Here is an 18066-nt window from a genome sequence, read left to right on the forward strand (position 1 = left end):
AAACCTATAGCTCATGTATGAAAAGATTAATGGACAAAGCCAAAACAAGTGAATGAGTGGAGTTACTGATTATGATTATGAAAATGAAGTCAAAATATGATTAAGATCAATTCAAATAAGTATTATGAAATGAAGTTTGGAAAAAGGTCAAGGACTTGAGTCCAGGTTTTTAGTTAGAAAAACATGAAGATGTTTGCACAACACTTATGTCAAAATTTAAAAGGTATAGTGTGAAAAGGTTCTAAGACGTAATGAATGATGAATGGATGAGGGATGGATAGTAAAACTTCTTGGAAGGTTCACTTCTTGAAATCATATAGCAGATGATTCAAGTGTGTCCTTTGGAATAGCAGTTAATAATAACAAACAAACAAAGCAAAGGCGGATATCGGATGCCAATCAATGGTCTTATACCAATCTCCTAAAACAAAACGGGATATCAGAAGCCACTCAATGGTCTTACACTAATCTCCACAGGAAAAGAAATAAAAGCGGATACCGGATACCAACAAATGGATTTACACCAGTCTCCTAAAATAGAACAGGATATCAGATGCCACTCAATGGACTTACACCGATCTCCTCAAAGGAAAAACAAAGATGAAATATGGAAGTTAACTGCCAATCTATCTGGACTTAGGTTAACTCCACAGTATGCTCACAGGAAATCCAATGCCACATCACAGGGACTTACAATGGATCCTCACATACAAGAACAAGAGCAACAATATGATCACAGGTATGCAAATGCCAACTTACAGGGACTTATAATTGCAACCTCTCACACAAACAGATAAACAAACTATGATCACAGGAAAGCAGATGCCAACTTACAGGGACTTATAACTGCAACCTCACATACAAGAACAAAAGCAACAATATGATCACAGGAAAGCAGATGCCAACTTACAGGGACTTATAACTGCAACCTCACATACAAACCAAACAGATCAAATCATGATCACAGGATAACAGATGCCAACTTACAGGGACTTATAACTGCAACCTCACATACAAACGGATAAACAGAAGATATGAGTGACCAATGAGGTCTTACACTCTATCCTTCCATATCATAGGAGCAAAGGCCAAAAGAGATGGACTTACAATTGTCCTCAATGGGCAAACAACAATGATAACATCACAAAACAAATGAGATGATCATGCACTAATGGCAATTGATGATGATGATAAATGCATAGCATATGGGCAAGCAAGTACATATGAAGCAATCAATCAATCAATGAATAACAAACAGCACACTCTATAGCCAAACAATGGGGGGCTCACACAAGAGGGTTTGACTTTAACAGCCCACTGTAATAGGTAAGTGTCGCTCTTAACCTGGCCATTGAGGGGCTCAGGTGAAGCAGATGAAAAGGAGATGAGGGGTGTGCCTCATTGCTTCAATCTCAGATCAGAGAGAGCATCAAAGAAAGTGTGGGAGTTCAGAAAGTAGGAACTCTCTCCACATTATTGACTCGATTAGATCTTGGGTATTTATCTCATTGCTTCAACCAGGTACTGGGAGCAAAGAGAGGACACACTGAATAGTGGGGGATAGATTTCTTATCCCTACCTTCCACCAATTGCCTTACTTGAAGGACTTTTCCTGCTTGGGACAATTTTAAACAAACACAGGCATTGCCTCTTAAGGAGGACTTCAGACAGTTTGCCCGGTCAAATAACAGACCGGGTCTCCAGACTACATGAAGAAGAAGTATTTATACCTCAAAGCAAATGCTAAAAAGCAAAGCAAGCAAGCAAGTTCAAAGAACTTAAGCAACTAAAGCACCTGCAAAAGTCAAACTCATTAGCAAACAAGTCGACAGTCAAAAGCAAAAGAAAATGAACCAATGGTCACACAGAGGGACCAATTGTGCAAGGCACAAAGACTCAAGTATGAGTCACCTACAAAACAAGAGTTAGCATGTGGCAAACAATCAAATTCAATCACATTTGAGTGATCCTTAAAGCATGGGTGCTGAACCTGAAACAGACAGCTCAATTGTAAGCTTACAAGACCACTAGGGCTAGCCTAGGGTCGAAGATGAAAGAAAAAGGCCAAGGCAGCAAGCAATATTCAATCAAAGTCAAAATCAATCATGTAGGAAGGTAAACACAATTGGATTCAAACTTATATCATGCATCAAGGTCATTTCATATGCAAAAGAATGCAAAGCATAGCAAAGGAAGCATGCAAAAGTCAACAGCAAAGACTTCAATCAAAAGTCAACTCAAACATTTTCAAAAATCATGAAATAAATCACACTCAATCCTAACATCTAACATGGTATACATGCAAAATTTCATGGCATTTGGATGAGAGGAAGGCAGTCAATGAAATTCATGAAGTTAAACCAAATTCAAGTAAGCATGGTGAAAGTCAACAAACATAGGTCAACTTCAAAAAATCATATCAATTTGAAAACAGAAGAGAAATGAATGAAATTAACACCAATGCAAAGCTTGAGATGTCTAGTTATCACATATGAAATTTCATGGTCATGTGATAAGATTTGAGAATTTCACAAAAGATTTGGCAATGTGTATCACATGAAGTCAACAAATGAACAAGCATGGAAGAAAATTCTCACATAAATGGAAAACAGCAAGATTAATTCCAAGAAGATGCATACATGAAATAGACATACAAAGGATGATTCATGCAAAATTGGGGTCAATTGGATAAGAGGAAACATGTGAACAAAATTAGGGAAAATGCATGATCATGTTGTGACACCAAATGCAACACATGACTTCAAGAAATCATAACTCTCAGTCCACAAATGATAAATGCACAAACTTTATATGGAAATGAAGGTCAATGTGTGTAGATCAACCACAAAAAATTTCAAGCTCATTGGATGCAACATGAGAATTTCACAATTGGAATGGCAATGTGTATCAATTTGGCATACTTGTCAAAAAAATAATTATCAATGAAAAACCAGCCAATGGAAAATTAATTAAAATTCACCATAAAATAGAAGACATCTTTGTGATCATTATGCAAAAAAAATCATAATTTTTGAGTGAAAATTGAATGAGAAAATAATTGGTGAAGTTGAGTGATAATTGGATGCAAAATTTGAACAAAAGGCATGGAATATTGGTCAAAGGAAGGGTCAACGATGGCAAATGTGTAATTCTGCAGTCACTTATTGAAGTGCTGCGTTTTGGCCCTACAAAACGAAATGTTTTGATTGGCTCTCAGCCATAAAACAGTAACATGGCCAATGGTTCAAAAAATCTGGTTTTCACATAAACCCTTAGGGTTTCTAACAGCAGCCAAAGCATTGCTCAATGTTATCATCATGAAACAAAACAAACAAAAGCATGGCAAATTGGTATCATGTCCAGCTCATAAGAGCAAGCTTCAAGCAACATCCTACGACCGACCAAGCAAGCAAATAAACGCATATCATTTAGCAGCATACAACCATACAAACTTCATGCAAATTCTGAGCAACAACAGCAACATTCATGGCAAGGTTCACTCATCAAGCAATCAACAGCATTCAAATGCAATTCATGAGGGTTTTTTAAACTGCAGTGAGGTTTCATAACAGCAAACAAAATAAACGACAGCACATAACAGCATGACATTGGCACAGCAGTAGGTCCATACATTATCATGCAACCATTATGCAAACACTAAGGTGGTAACAATGTCATTCATGACATGAACAACAAAACAAACACAAGCAGGAAAAGGTTATGGGCATGGTTTCCTAGACTGCAGCAAGTAATCATCATCCAAGTCCATCATAAAAATCAACAGGTTTTGAGCAAAAAAACATAACAGCAGTCAATCAACTTGAGTTTTATGGGTTTTCATGCAATACTAGGTTTCTCATATAGCATACAATCCCAACAAGATCATGAGCAAATTCTGGACAAGGAAGTTTTGCAAGACAGCAGTATGATGTCATCATCATAATCATGGTTTATTAACAGCATGGCCAAGGCATTTTCATTCAAACATCTACACAGAACTCGACCAGCATACAACAGCATTGCATTACCAACCAACACAGCATAAGCATACTTTATGAGATTTTCTTGACAAAGTAATTGGTTCAGCAGCACTCATCATATCCAGCCATATCAAACAAAAATGATTCAACCAAAACACACAACATAAGCATGAAAACCTAGGCATATTAAGATAGCAAAATAGCAGCAGGGTTTTATTAGCATGGTATAGCATCATGGTTTAACAACATCCAATCGAATTCAATCAACAAACACACAACAGCATGTAATACATGACATGTGGTTTTCCTGGGGAAGTTCAAAACAGCAGGGCAAGCTTCATGATATTTCCAGCAAGTTCATCATCTTACAAATAAATTCCAACATACACACACAGCAGCATGGCAATGGTTCACGCGTAGCATCAACATCATGCAGCAAATACAAACAACCATAGCATTCAACATATCATCCAATCATCAATCATCATGTAATCATCATCATTAAGCAAGAAGCAAGACAAACTCAATGTGCTTTATGTCAAAAGCACCAAAACAACACAAGCAGGAACATTACTATGCAGGGTTCCCTAAATTGCAGCAAGCAATCATCATCATGTTTCATGGCTCATCAACATCAAACAAGTTTTGAGCAACACAACCAACAGTCTAGCATAATGTACATCAAGCAACAGCAACATACCACATAACTCTCATGGATTTCCTAGGCATGGTCATAAGGTTCAAAAACTGCATCAGGGTTTAGCAGGCAGTTGGTTCAGCAACAAACAAACATGAGCATGAAATTCTGGACAGGATGGTTTGAACAACAGCATAAAGTCATCATCAGTTTACAGCATGGCCAGTTAGCATAGCAACAAGTACAAACAACAATATTCAACACAACTCACATGTTTTCATGGCAATGGTTAGGTTTGAACAGCAGGGCAATGGAAATCAATCATAATCAATTGAGATTCAGCATAGTAGCAAAGTATTCATGTGTTCATCAAACATCCCAACAAAACAAACAACAGCACAAAACAGCATGGATATTATGAGCAAGTTTAGGAGATTTCAAACGGTAAGGCATAGCACAGTATGACAGCACATTCATGTTTATCATCATCAAAGCATCAACCATAAAACAATGCAATGTAACCTCATCACTAAGTAATATCAGCTAACAACCAAACCAACACAAACATGGGAAATCTAGGCATAGTTCTAGGGTTTGAGCATAACTGCATATATTCATCATCATAAGCTCGAAAAAATCAATGTGCTCAGAAATCAAAATCACATATGCTAACAACATCCTCATACACCAAACAAAAAGAATGTAGTGTCCACTTCCTCTAATTCATCATGATTAAAGCAGCTCGAGCAAAACAAGCATGGACACAAAAATTTGCAAAGCAGATCTATCACTCAATGCAAAACCATATTACATGAAACAAATTGCAGTGGCACAAACATACCAAAACCTATCTAAAACATCTTGTAATTTGGTGAATGGTGCAGATTGAGTTACTTACTTGTTTTGGAAGAAAATGTGGAGCAGAGCTGCTTTGATGGTTACAAGCTCAAACAGATGAAGCCCTTAGTTTGGAATGATGGTTGGAGGGTAGCTTGAAGCTCAGCAACTCTTAGAAATCCCAGAACCGAAAACTACCATTGTTGGACTCATGAAAATGCAGACCTTGCAATGCTATTCCAGTCAGTATCTTATGATCAGGAATGACTCTTAATGGTGGTTAGATGATGGAAACATGAAGGAATGTTCAAGTGGTTTGGAGATTTCGAGCAAAAATTGCCAAAGGCCACAAATGCAAAAATGAGAGAGTGAGCTTTTCTGGTTGGTGGCTGCTTAGAACTAGGGTTGGAAACAGAAAATGAAGGCTTAAATATCATCTGTTAATCATCATTTAATCATGTGGTAAATTGGTTTTGTGTGTAATGATCATTTTGCAAATTGCTAATTGTGGAACAAGTGAAAATGGTGGGTGTGTTTGTCTGCACAAATGGGCTGGAAAGGCTGCTAGCAGGCCAAACACAATGCTGCTTGTGGTTGTACAGAAAATGCTGTACTATATTTGCTTTTGTGAAGCCAATTGCCAATTTTGTCAATTTTGCAATTTGATTCAAAATGATGGGAAAATGGTGGTATGATGATGGTTTTAGGCTTGGAACAAATCATAAATGATATATGGAACATTTCCCAATTGGCAAAATGGTGAAAAAGTCCATAAATCAAAAAGTCAAAGTTTGGTCAAACTTTGAATTTTGAAGGAATTGGTCCAAAAATGCCATTTTGAATGGTAGGGTTTTAGGTCATGAAATTTATATTTTTGGAAAGAGGATGAAAAATGTGGTTTGTAGGAAAAAACCCCACCAAATTTGGCCTTATGGTTTGAGAGTTATGGCTTGTTGAAGTTCAAAAATTGGTGAAAATGATTTGATCATATCTTGACAACCACACATGGGATTTTGATGTTCTTGGACTTTTTGAAAATGGGAAGACAAGATCTTCAACTTTCATGTTGGGCAAAAATTCATTTGGAGCTTGTATCATGATGCAAGTTTAAGATCAAGAAGTTTCCATTTTTGGCAGTTGAAATTACAGGTCCACTTTCTATTTCTGGAAAATTTTCTGATTGACTTGATTTTCTTCCATGATGAGGTTGGACATGATATATGAGGCTTATATAAGCATGAATGCACTTCTTCAAATCAATTCTATCCATCAAATCACTGATTAAATCAACAGTTGACCAAGTTTGACTTTTCTAGGGTTTTGGGTGATTGGACCACTTCTGATGAATTCCAAACCCTAATTCCTTGAGAACTTGACTTCAAATGATGTCCCAAGTTGTATGAACTTTTGATTAATGATCATGGTGCCCAAATTCTGCAAGAATGGCCACCATCCATTGCTTTGACTGATCAATGACTGTCTTTGACCTAATTGCTGATGATTGCTTCCACTGCAAGCAACAAGGTTAGACTGACAATATTTTTGTACTTTTTGAATGATAAACATATGAAAGCAAAGATATACAAATGCAGAGTATGCTTGGTGATCAAGAAACAAACCCACAAGGCAATCTATCCACTAGAGGGGACAAAGGCATGCAATGATCCTTGAGGTTATGATATGAATGATATGGGCCATGAGGGATCTTAGGGCCCAAAATTGGGGTCTTACAGATGCCCCTATTTAAGGTCATTCTAGCCGGAGAAGTGAAGTTTAGAAATCTTCATCTCGACGTGGTAGAATGGACTTAAATAACAGTAATGAGACAAATTTTGGTCCCTAAGAGACCTCATGATGCAAATGTATGCGTGCAAAAGACACAAATTCTGTGGGGAATATAATTCACACAGAAGAAAGACGATCCATCGGAGTAATACACTCACCAGGAACAGAGACTCTAACAAGACTCTATGGGGATAATAAAGGAAATGAGATGTGTGAACAAGACACGACTCTAAACTGGGGAAAAACAAAACTGACATAACGTGATTAAAACACGACTCTGATTAAGGAAAACAGAAAAACAGACTGGAGAAATCACTGGGGAGTGAAGAACTCACACTGGGAAGAGAATTCCGAATGGAAAATAAATCCATTGGAGAGACACAGGCTGACTCCTGGGGAGAAGCAACAAAAAGTTCCACTGGGGAAGTAACAAAGAAATGAGATGTTACCAGGCATACGGGTAACAAACTCAGGAAAATCTGACTCCACAGGGGGACCGAGGTCATAATAGGGAGCAGAAAGGAGGGAACACCAAGGATACCGATTACTGGGTATATAATAGGTGACCGACCAAAACGTGAATTGGTTTTCACTTCCAAAACACTCATCATCCTGAAGAGAGCTAGAAAAGCAAACTTGTTTAGGATGGACATTCAATTCCACAAGGAAAATGAATCTTACTCTGAGGGGAAAACAATCAAAAGGTTGACTCAAGAGCGCACGAGATATAATATCCATTACCGGCAGACCGTGGATAAAATACTCAGATGAGACATATTATTCATTACCGGCAGACCGTGAATAATATACTCGAAAGGAAAATTATCCTGAACCGGTTACTGGGTTGTTTATAGGATAAAATCCGAAGACGTGAATTGGTTTTCACTTCCAAAACACTCATCATCCAAAAGGAGGGCTTGAAAAAGCAAAACAACTTACAGGATGGACATTCGAATCCACAACGGGAAAACGAATCTTACTCAACTGGGGACACAAACCCAAAGAGTGCATGAGATATAATATCCATTACCGGCAGACCGTGGATAAGATACTCGCATGAGATATATTATCTATTACCGTCAGAACGTAGATAATAAACTCGCATGGTAAGAAACACCAGAGATACCGGTTACTGGGTATATAATAGGTGATCTACCGAAAATGTGAATTGGTTTTCACTTCCAAAACACTCATCATCCAAAACACAAACTGGTTAAAGGATGGCCATTCGATTCTACAGAGAATACGAATCTTGCTCAGTTGGGGAAAATCAACAAAGGATTCCAACTAAAGAGCGCATGAGATATATTATTCATTACCGGCAGACCGTGAATAATACACTCGAAAGGAAAAGACACCAGAGATACCGGTTACTGGGTATATAATAGGTGACTAACCAAAAAGAGAGACAATCGATACCAAGCATACGGGTAAACGAAAGACAACTCAAAGGATAAATTGCAAGCATCCGGCAATTATCCGACAACAAAGAAATATTCGACTCCACAAAGGGAAATAACGAATCTTACTCGACTGGGGAAACACAAAAGGCTTCGACTGAAGAGTGCATGAGATATACTATTCATTACCGGCAGACCGTGAATAATATACTCGCATGGAAGACTATCCACAACCGGTTACTGGGTTAATAAAGGATAAATCAACCGAAAAGAAAGGCATCGGGATACCAAATCAGGTATATAATGACAACCAATCAAAAGGAGCAACAGACATTACCGACAAAAGGGTAAATGAAAGGCGAACTGCTGAGGATAAATTGCAAGCATCCGGCAGTTATCCAAAGAAGACTAGCTGGGGATGCACTGGTAAACAACCAATGATCCGGGGAACAAATCACTAGCATACGGTGAAAAGACCCACTGGGGATAAAATTGCTAGCATACGGCAATTATCCACAAAAAACTTGCTGAGGATATAAGTGCTGATCTGAGCAACTTATACAAGCAAAGGAAAATCATCATCAAATATTGGATGAAGATAACCACAAAATTAGGGTTTACATCTACCGAATACGGGGTAGAAGACCAACAACTCCGCGTGGGGATAGAACAAATCATAAATCCGCACGGGAAACAAAATAGGGTTTATAACAAACCACAAACTGCTGAAGAGCAGAAAAATAGGATTTACAAATACCGGGTAGTAGGTAGAAAACCAAAAAACTCTGGCTGGAGAATAAAAGGTGTATACAACACAATTCTGTTAAGAAAGCCAGGAAAAATAGGACTTACAACTACCGGTTACTGGGTAGAGGCCCAAAACACATTCCGCTGGGGAACAACCCACTGGGAAGCACAAGACATCTGACAAATAGCCAATTCGGGAATAATCCGAAAAGACAGACTTAATCAAGACACGTCCTAATGAGGATATAACTCAAATAGGAAAATCCATCCCAATATATGTGTTGGGAGGAAACGGAAGAAACCGTCATCCACGAGGACATATCTCGGTGGGGAACTGCAGAAGAAAAGACAGACATTTTCTGCTTATGGGGTTGACTCTATATGGAGAGATTTAAACACCCGACATCTGCTTGGGGAGATCTGTAAAGAGATCTATATCACCATAGCAGGAGACACGACAAACAAAAGATACATGGCAAGAAATGCAACATGAATATCTGAATGTTTATGAATATGCGTGAATATGCGTGGTTTATGTTTGATGAATGCTGACAAAACAGACAATTCTAACACAAACAGGTTCAGGAACAAACGTCCGGTATTATACTTCCAGGGGAAAAACCAACTGGAGAGCCAATCTGCGGAGATCCACATGCTGTAAAGCAAAGATCTGCAGGTACTGCTGAAGAAGTAGAGAATCATAGATATCAGGAAACAACCCAATCAGGGTACAGAAAGTCACAACGGGCGAAACAGCCACCAAGACATATCTGTAGGGGAACAAGAGAGAAATCCCAAAGTATATGCAGGGGATCCCAGTGTCAACTGAGAAACAAAAGGTGCATTGCATAAGCACGAACTGCTGTAGAAGCAAATCCACATAACTCCACTGGGGAACAACCCACTGAGGGAGGATGATATTATCCAGATAGAATCTAACTGCATAAGCAACTCTACTGGGGAAAACTGTCGGCTACTCTCTTGGGAACAAACCACTGAGGGAGGACAGATCAAACAAGTTGATTCTGCAACGAACCATTCCACTTGGGGAGAATATACAGTCAGGAAATAAATCCGTTCACTGGAGGCTAGAGCCATCATCCGACCATACTGGGATTGAAGGAGTATTCAACGGGCGAAACTGCCACAACAAACATCCTGCAGACTACGCTGAGGAAAAGATGGTTGCAATATACTGGGATATCAACCCAAACCAACCACTGAGTAGGAAAATAAATCCTGCTCTGCTGAAGAGAAATAAGCACTCTGATGGAGAGATAGCAACAATTCCACAGACGACTTCGCCGGGGAAAAGGTAAAGTACCGGGTATCAAACCACTGACTTACCGGATCTTCAAAAAAGAAAGCGATCATGCTGAGGAAACAGACAGTTCCGCTGGCACACTGCATGGGGAAAAGCGGTAACAACTCCACTTGCAACCCTGGTGGGGATATTAATAACAGCTTTACTCGCGACTCCGAGGGGAGTATCAATCAATCAACCATACTCATGACTGCGCTGAAGAGACAAATAAAGTCTGGGGCATACAACCCGCTGGAGAAAGTGACGGGGCACCAAAGATGACAAACCATCAACCGCCGAAACTTCTCAAGAAAAACACCCATGCTGGGGGAAAAACTGCTGCTGGAGAGAACGAAGTCTTCAACAACACTTACTTGCAACCGTACTGGGGAACAGCCCCAACAACAACTTTGTTCGAGGAACAGCCTCAACAAAGATCTGAAGAAAGAAGATACCACCAAACCAGGAATATGAACGAATGTCTTACCTGTTGGGAATCATGCCACCCTCGGGAGAGCACTGAGATATTCTTGAGTATCCTTTCAATCTTGTGAATATTCACTTTGTTTAAAACAAAAATTTTGAAAAATTTGATTTGTTTAAAACAATGACATTTTATCAATTTAAAACATGCAAAACATTTGTTGAATTGAAACAAATAAGAGTGCAAATAATTGGATAAAAAGCTCGAATTGATTTGATAGAATGGTAGTCTGCAAATGGCAAGACTCCATAGATCTGTACAAATTTGAAATCAGTGATATATATTGGAAGAGGGCTACATTGAACATAATGATCCTTTCTCTACCAATTTGAATCTCGATGTATCCGAAGCTTCAGTTGACGACGAATCGAGAATCTGCTGACGAAACGACGACTGATGAACCAGAAAGTCTTGTCAGGATGCAGTTACTTGCCGAATCCCTAACTTTTGCCTAGATTGCCCCAGAGTGAGGTACTCAATCTAGCGGGATGCAAATATATATCTTGTTTTCAAGTCTCTAATTTTTGCCTGGATTACCCTTGCGGGTTCTCCACCGAGACGCTCATTTTTGCCTAAGCCGCCCTTTCGGGTTTTCAACTTAGCGAGCTTTCTGTTTTTTTTCATTCTTTTTCATTTGCATATACTTTTTTTTTTTTTTTTTTTTTTTTTTTTTTTTTTTTTTAGGCAAAGTATCTCTTAACTGCATCTGAATTCACAGGACGAGTGAAATCCTCCCCATCCATTGTTGTAAGCATCAAAGCACCGCCTGAAAAGGCTCTCTTAACAACATATGGACCCTCGTAGTTTGGAGTCCACTTGCCCCTGGAATCGGGCGCGAAAGACAAAACTTTCTTGAGCACAAGGTCACCTTCTCGGAACACACGAGGCTTGACCTTCTTGTCGAATGCTTTCTTCATTCTCTACTGATACAACTGACCATGGCACATGGCAGTTAATCTCTTTTCTTCGATCAGATTCAACTGGTCATATCGACTCTGAATCCATTCAGCGTCTGTCAACTTGGCTTCCATCAAGACTCGCATTGATGGGATCTCCACCTCTACTGGGAGAACGGCTTCCATGCCATAAACAAGAGAGAAAGGGGTTGCCCCTGTTGAAGTGCGTACAGACGTACGATATCCATGCAAAGCAAATGGCAGCATCTCATGCCAATCTTTGTAGGTGACAGTCATCTTCTGGATAATTCTCTTGATGTTCTTGTTAGCAGCTTCAACAGCCCCATTCATCTTAGGTCTGTAAGGAGAGGAATTATGGTGTGCAATCTTGAATTCAGCGCACAACTCATCCATCATCTTGTTATTCAGATTGGATCCATTATCAGTAATGATCCTCTCTGGCACACCATAACGGCAAATCAGCTGATTCTTGATAAACTTCACAACCACCTGTCTGGTTACATTCGCGTACGAAGCGGCTTCAACCCATTTGGTGAAGTAATCAATTGCTACGAGAATAAATCGATGTCCATTGGACGCTTTCGGCTCAATCATGCCGATCATGTCGATTCCCCACATAGAGAAAGGCCATGGTGATGAAATCACATTTAGGAGTGTCGGAGGAATATGAATCTTATCCGCATAAATTTGACACTTGTGACATTTCTTCACATACTTGCAACAGTCAGACTCCATTGTCAGCCAATAGTAGCCTGCTCTCAGCATCTTCTTAGCCATGGCATGTCCATTGGAATGAGTACCAAATGAACCCTCATGGACCTCAGTCATCAATAGGTTTGCTTCGTGTCTATCCACGCATCTGAGCAAAACCATATCAAAATTTCTTTATACAGCACTTCACCACTGAGGTAGAAACTGCCTGACAACCTTCTCAAAGTTTTCCTATCTTTCACAGATGCCCCAGGCGGGTAGACCTGGTTCTGGAGGAAATTCTTGATATCAAAATACCAAGGCTTGTCATCTTTCACTTCTTCAATTGCAAATATGTGAGCGGGTCTATCCAAGCGCATCACAGTAATGTTGGGAACATCATTCCACCATCTGACAACAATCATGGAAGCAAGCGTAGCAAGGGCATCTGCCATCCGATTATCCTCTCGAGGAATATGATAAAATTCAACTTCTGTAAAGAAGGTTGAAATTCTCCTTGCATAATCTCTGTATGGGATGAGACCTGGTTGATTCGTCTCCCATTCACCTTTGATCTGATTGACGACCAAAGCTGAATCACCATAGACATCAAGATACTTGATCCTTAAGTCAATGCATTCTTCAAGTCCCATAATACAGGCTTCGTATTCCGCCATATTATTCGTGCATTTAAAGGTTAGCCTTGCTGTAAATGGAATGTGCGATCCCTGGGGATTAACAATCACTGCCCCAATTCCATTTCCATATTGATTAACAGCGCCATCAAACACCATCGTCCATCTGGAACCAGGTTCTGGACCTTCATCAAGCGTAGGTTCATCACAATCTTTCATCTTCAAATACAGGATTTCCTCGTCAGGGAAGTCATACTGAACAGACTGATGATCTTCAATTGGCTGGTGCGCTAGATGGTCAGCCAAGATACTACCTTTGATAGCTTTCTGAGCTCGATACTCAATATCATACTCAGATAACAACATCTGCCAACGGGCAATCCTCCCAGTTAAAGCAGGCTTCTCGAAGATATACTTAATTGGATCCATTCTGGATATCAACCAAGTCGTATGATTTATCATGTACTGGCGCAAACGCTTAGCTGCCCAAGCTAAAGCACAGCACGTCTTCTCAAGCATAGAGTACCGAGACTCACAGTCAGTAAACTTCTTACTGAGGTAGTAGATAGCAAACTCCTTCTTCCCTGATTCATCTTGTTGACCGAGTACACAACCCATCGAGTCTTCAAGAACTGTTAAGTACATAATCAGAGGTCTTCCTTCTACTGGCGGAGACAAAATCGGAGGTTCGGACAGATAATCTTTGATACTGTCGAAAGCTTTCTGGCAATCCTCGGTCCAATCATGAGACTGATCTTTCCGAAGGAGCTTGAATATCGGCGCACATGTGGCAGTCATGTGGGATATAAATCTGGAAATGTAGTTCAAGCGGCCAAGAAAACCTCGAACTTGCTTCTCAGTTTTGGGTGCGGGCATCTCTTGTATTGCTTTGACCTTTGCAGGATCAACCTCAATACCTCTTTCACTTACCACAAAACCCAACAACTTTCCGGAACGGACTCCAAAAGTACATTTGTTCGGATTCAGACGAAGCTGGAATTTCCTCAAACGCTGAAAAAGCTTCAACAAATGCTCAATATGCTCGACTTCCGTTCGGGACTTAGCAATCATATCATCAACATAGACTTCTATCTCCTTGTGCATCATATCATGAAACAAGGTAGTCATAGCTCGTTGATACGTGGCTCCGGCGTTCTTCAAACCGAAGGGCATCACTCGATAACAGAATGTTCCCCAAGGTGTGATGAATGTTGTCTTCTCCATATCCTCTGGTGCCATCTTGATTTGATTATATCCGGAAAATCCGTCCATAAAGGAAAAGACTTTGAATTTAGCTGTATTGTCTACCAACATGTCAATGTGTGGTAGAGGAAAATCATCTTTTGGGCTAGCTTTATTCAAATCTCTGTAGTCAACGCACATACGGACTTTTCCGTCCTTCTTAGGAACAGGCACAATGTTGGCCACCCATAGAGGATATGTCGAAGTCACCAGAAACCCCGCATCAATTTGCTTCTGAACTTCCTCTTTGATCTTCACTGCCATATCTGGATGAGTTCTTCTGAGCTTCTGCTTCACAGGCACGCACTCAGGCTTTAAAGGCAGGAAATGTTGCACAATATCTGTATCTAAACCCGGCATGTCTTCATAGGACCAAGCAAAGATATCTGAATATTCTCGTAGCAAGCTGATCAAATCTTCCTTGACAGACTCTTCAAGAAGTGCTCCAATCTTCACCAGGCGCTCACAATCTTCAGATCCCAAGTTGACCGTTTCCAAGTCTTCGAGATGCGGCTGAATGATCTTCTCTTCGTGCTCAAGGAGACGGGTGATCTCATCAGGAATCTCTTCAACGTCATCTTCTTCTGCCTCAAATACAGGGAATTCAAAATTGGGAGATGGCGTTGGATCATTATGTTCAATGGGTTTTATGATCAACCTGCATAATGATTTTGGTTAAGAAAAATTTCAACATTTAAACAAGCAAATCATTATGCAGATGAAAGAATGTTGCTTTTACAGCTTTTATTTTTGTTTTTATGGTTTTTTGTGATCACTGATTTCATAAAGAAAAGCAAAAAGTGAAAACAAAGGAAAAACAAATGTTTAACAATGCAAAAATTGAATGAAAATATCATTGTATATATGCTTTGCCAACAATGTCATCACTTCTCCTTTTGGCATGGGAGAAGGGTTTTAAACAAAATGAACAATTACTCTGATCTATGGACAACTGTAGGAACATCCACAGCGACCCAATTGTGGCAGACACCACCAGGAATGACAAAATTGTTCAAATCTTCTGCATCTTCTTCTTCAATGATAGCAGCAGCTTCCTCTTCTGCAGGTTGATCAGCATGGATGAATCCTCCACTGGTGAACAAACCTTGCTCATTGAATGCCCCAGAACCAAAGCCAATGCCAGCCCGGGATCGATTATCTTCAAGTTCAAGCACTTTCCCTAATCCAGCAACTACACCACATTCAATGGCCAGCTTTGCATCTCGGTAGGAAGTGAATGAAGGAGACTTCTTCTCGATTGGTTCATCAATAGATAAAGCTTGGAACTGAGTTCCAACTTCATCCTCCGCATCAATGTACGAGAAAGAAGACAAATTACTGACCAGGAGAGCCTTTTCTCCCCCTACTACAACCAATTTCTTATTTTTCACAAACTTCAGCTTTTGGTGTAGGGTGGATGTCACGGCGCCAGCCTCGTGAATCCATGGTCTGCCTAAGAGACAGCTGTATGATGGGTGAATATCCATTACTTGAAAAGTGATCTGGAAATCACTTGGTCCAATTTTGATTGGGAGATCCACTTCCCCAATCACGGTCTTACGCGACCCATCAAAAGCTTTTACAACAACCCCACTCTGCCTCATAGGAGGACCTTGATATGACAATCGTGAGAGTGTGGATTTTGGCAATACATTAAGGGACGATCCAGTGTCCACCAGTACATTGGACATTGCATCCGATTTGCAATTCATGGATATGTGTAAAGCCATGTTGTGGTCTCTTCCCTCCTCAGGGAGATCAGCGTCACAAAAGCTCAGAGTGTTGCAAGCGGTGATGTTTGCAACAATGCTATCAAATTGTTCCAAGGTGACGTCGTGATCAACGTACGCCAGGTCCAAGACTTTCTGCAGAGATTCCCGATGAGGCTCTGAATTTAGCAATAGAGAAAGAATGGAAATCTTGGAGGGCGTGTGTAGAAGCTGGTCTACAATGTTGTACTCACTTTTTTTGATGAGCCTCAGCATCTCATCAGATTCTTCATCAACAATGCCACTCGGGCCAACAGAAGAAACAGGAGTCTTGGTACGGAGGAGGAAGGGGGGCAACAGCAAGTGCCGGATTCTGAACATTCACAGCAGTCCCCACAGGACGCTCAACAGATTCAGAAGAAACAGCCTTGGCAGGCGCGGAAAACACACGACCACTCCGGGTCAATCCACTAACATCAGCAACAGTGGTCACGGAAGTAGACGGCAAAGGTACTTCAACCCCATCCTGGACAGCAACAGGACTATCTGAAAGGTACAGCTTTATCAGATGAATACGGCACAGGGCCAGCTGGTTTGATAACCAAAGAAGGTGAAGCCTTAGGCTTGTTGCTATTATAACGAATAACAACGGGCTCTGGAAGTTTGAATACCGGGGAGATAACACTCACTTCGGGCTCAACTGTATCAACATTTCGATTCTGGAGAATCTCAATGGTACCTTCATTCAACATCTTCTGAAGTTCTCGGCGAACCTGATCACAACCCAAGCGGTTAGTAGAACAGACGCGGCACTGGTCATGGTTATGCTTCAAATAACTGTGCTGACACAGCATCTTATGTAATCCAACCAATGACTGCCGGATATGACTGACATACTTCACTTTGTACTTCCCAAGGTCTTCTTGGATCATATTCACAGACTTCCCATGCGAAGGCAATGGGTTCCTGGTAACATTAGGGTTTGAGTCTTCAAAACTCAGAATTCCGCTTCTCATGAGGTCTTGAACCTTATTCTTCAGCGGGAAACAGTTCTCAACGTTGTGGCCCGGAGCACCGGAATGGTAGACACAATGCTGGTCTGGTTTGTACCACCATTGCGGATTGGCAGGAATTGCAGGAGGATCCCTGGGTGAAACCAACTTTCTCTCCAACAAGGAGGGATAAAGCTCTGTATATGTCATCGGAATCGGGTCGAAGCTGACCTTCTTCCTATCATAGTTCACATTTGCTTGGTTGGTTGTACTTCCACGAGGCTGGTAAGCCTGTTGCTGTGGACGCTGCTGTTGCTGTTGATATTGCGGTTGTGGATATTGCTGCTGATGCTGATACTGTTGAGCATTATCCTTGAATACAGGCGCCACACTAGCTACCTGATGCTGATGTTTGGAATGATGTGCAGGCTTCCTCTGAACAGAGGGTCTTCGATGTTTCGGCTGAGACTGCACAGCATGAGCTTCACCTTCTTTCCTCTTAAACGCTCCATACCGTTTAGAGGAAGAACCATCATCTTTAGACAACCGTCCTTCACGGACGCCTTCTTCAAGACGCATCCCCATGTTCACCATCTCGGTGAAATCAGAGGGAGCGCTGGCCACCATTCTCTCATAGTAAAATGACCCAAGAGTCTTCAGAAAGATCTTGGTCATCTCCTTCTCTTCTAATGGTGGAGTGATTTGAGC

The 18066-nt window shown here is 40.6% G+C and overlaps 1 protein-coding gene across 6 annotated transcripts in view; it reads right to left on the bottom strand.

The window, feature by feature from the left end:
- LOC127108269 (uncharacterized) overlaps nt 1–18066 on the bottom strand; it is a 42067-nt gene that overhangs the window by 5265 nt on the left and 18736 nt on the right. The gene's annotated exons all lie outside the window — the stretch shown is intronic.

Source organism: Lathyrus oleraceus, chromosome 7 (assembly GCF_024323335.1).
Source record: "Lathyrus oleraceus cultivar Zhongwan6 chromosome 7, CAAS_Psat_ZW6_1.0, whole genome shotgun sequence".
NCBI lineage: Eukaryota > Viridiplantae > Streptophyta > Magnoliopsida > Fabales > Fabaceae > Lathyrus > Lathyrus oleraceus.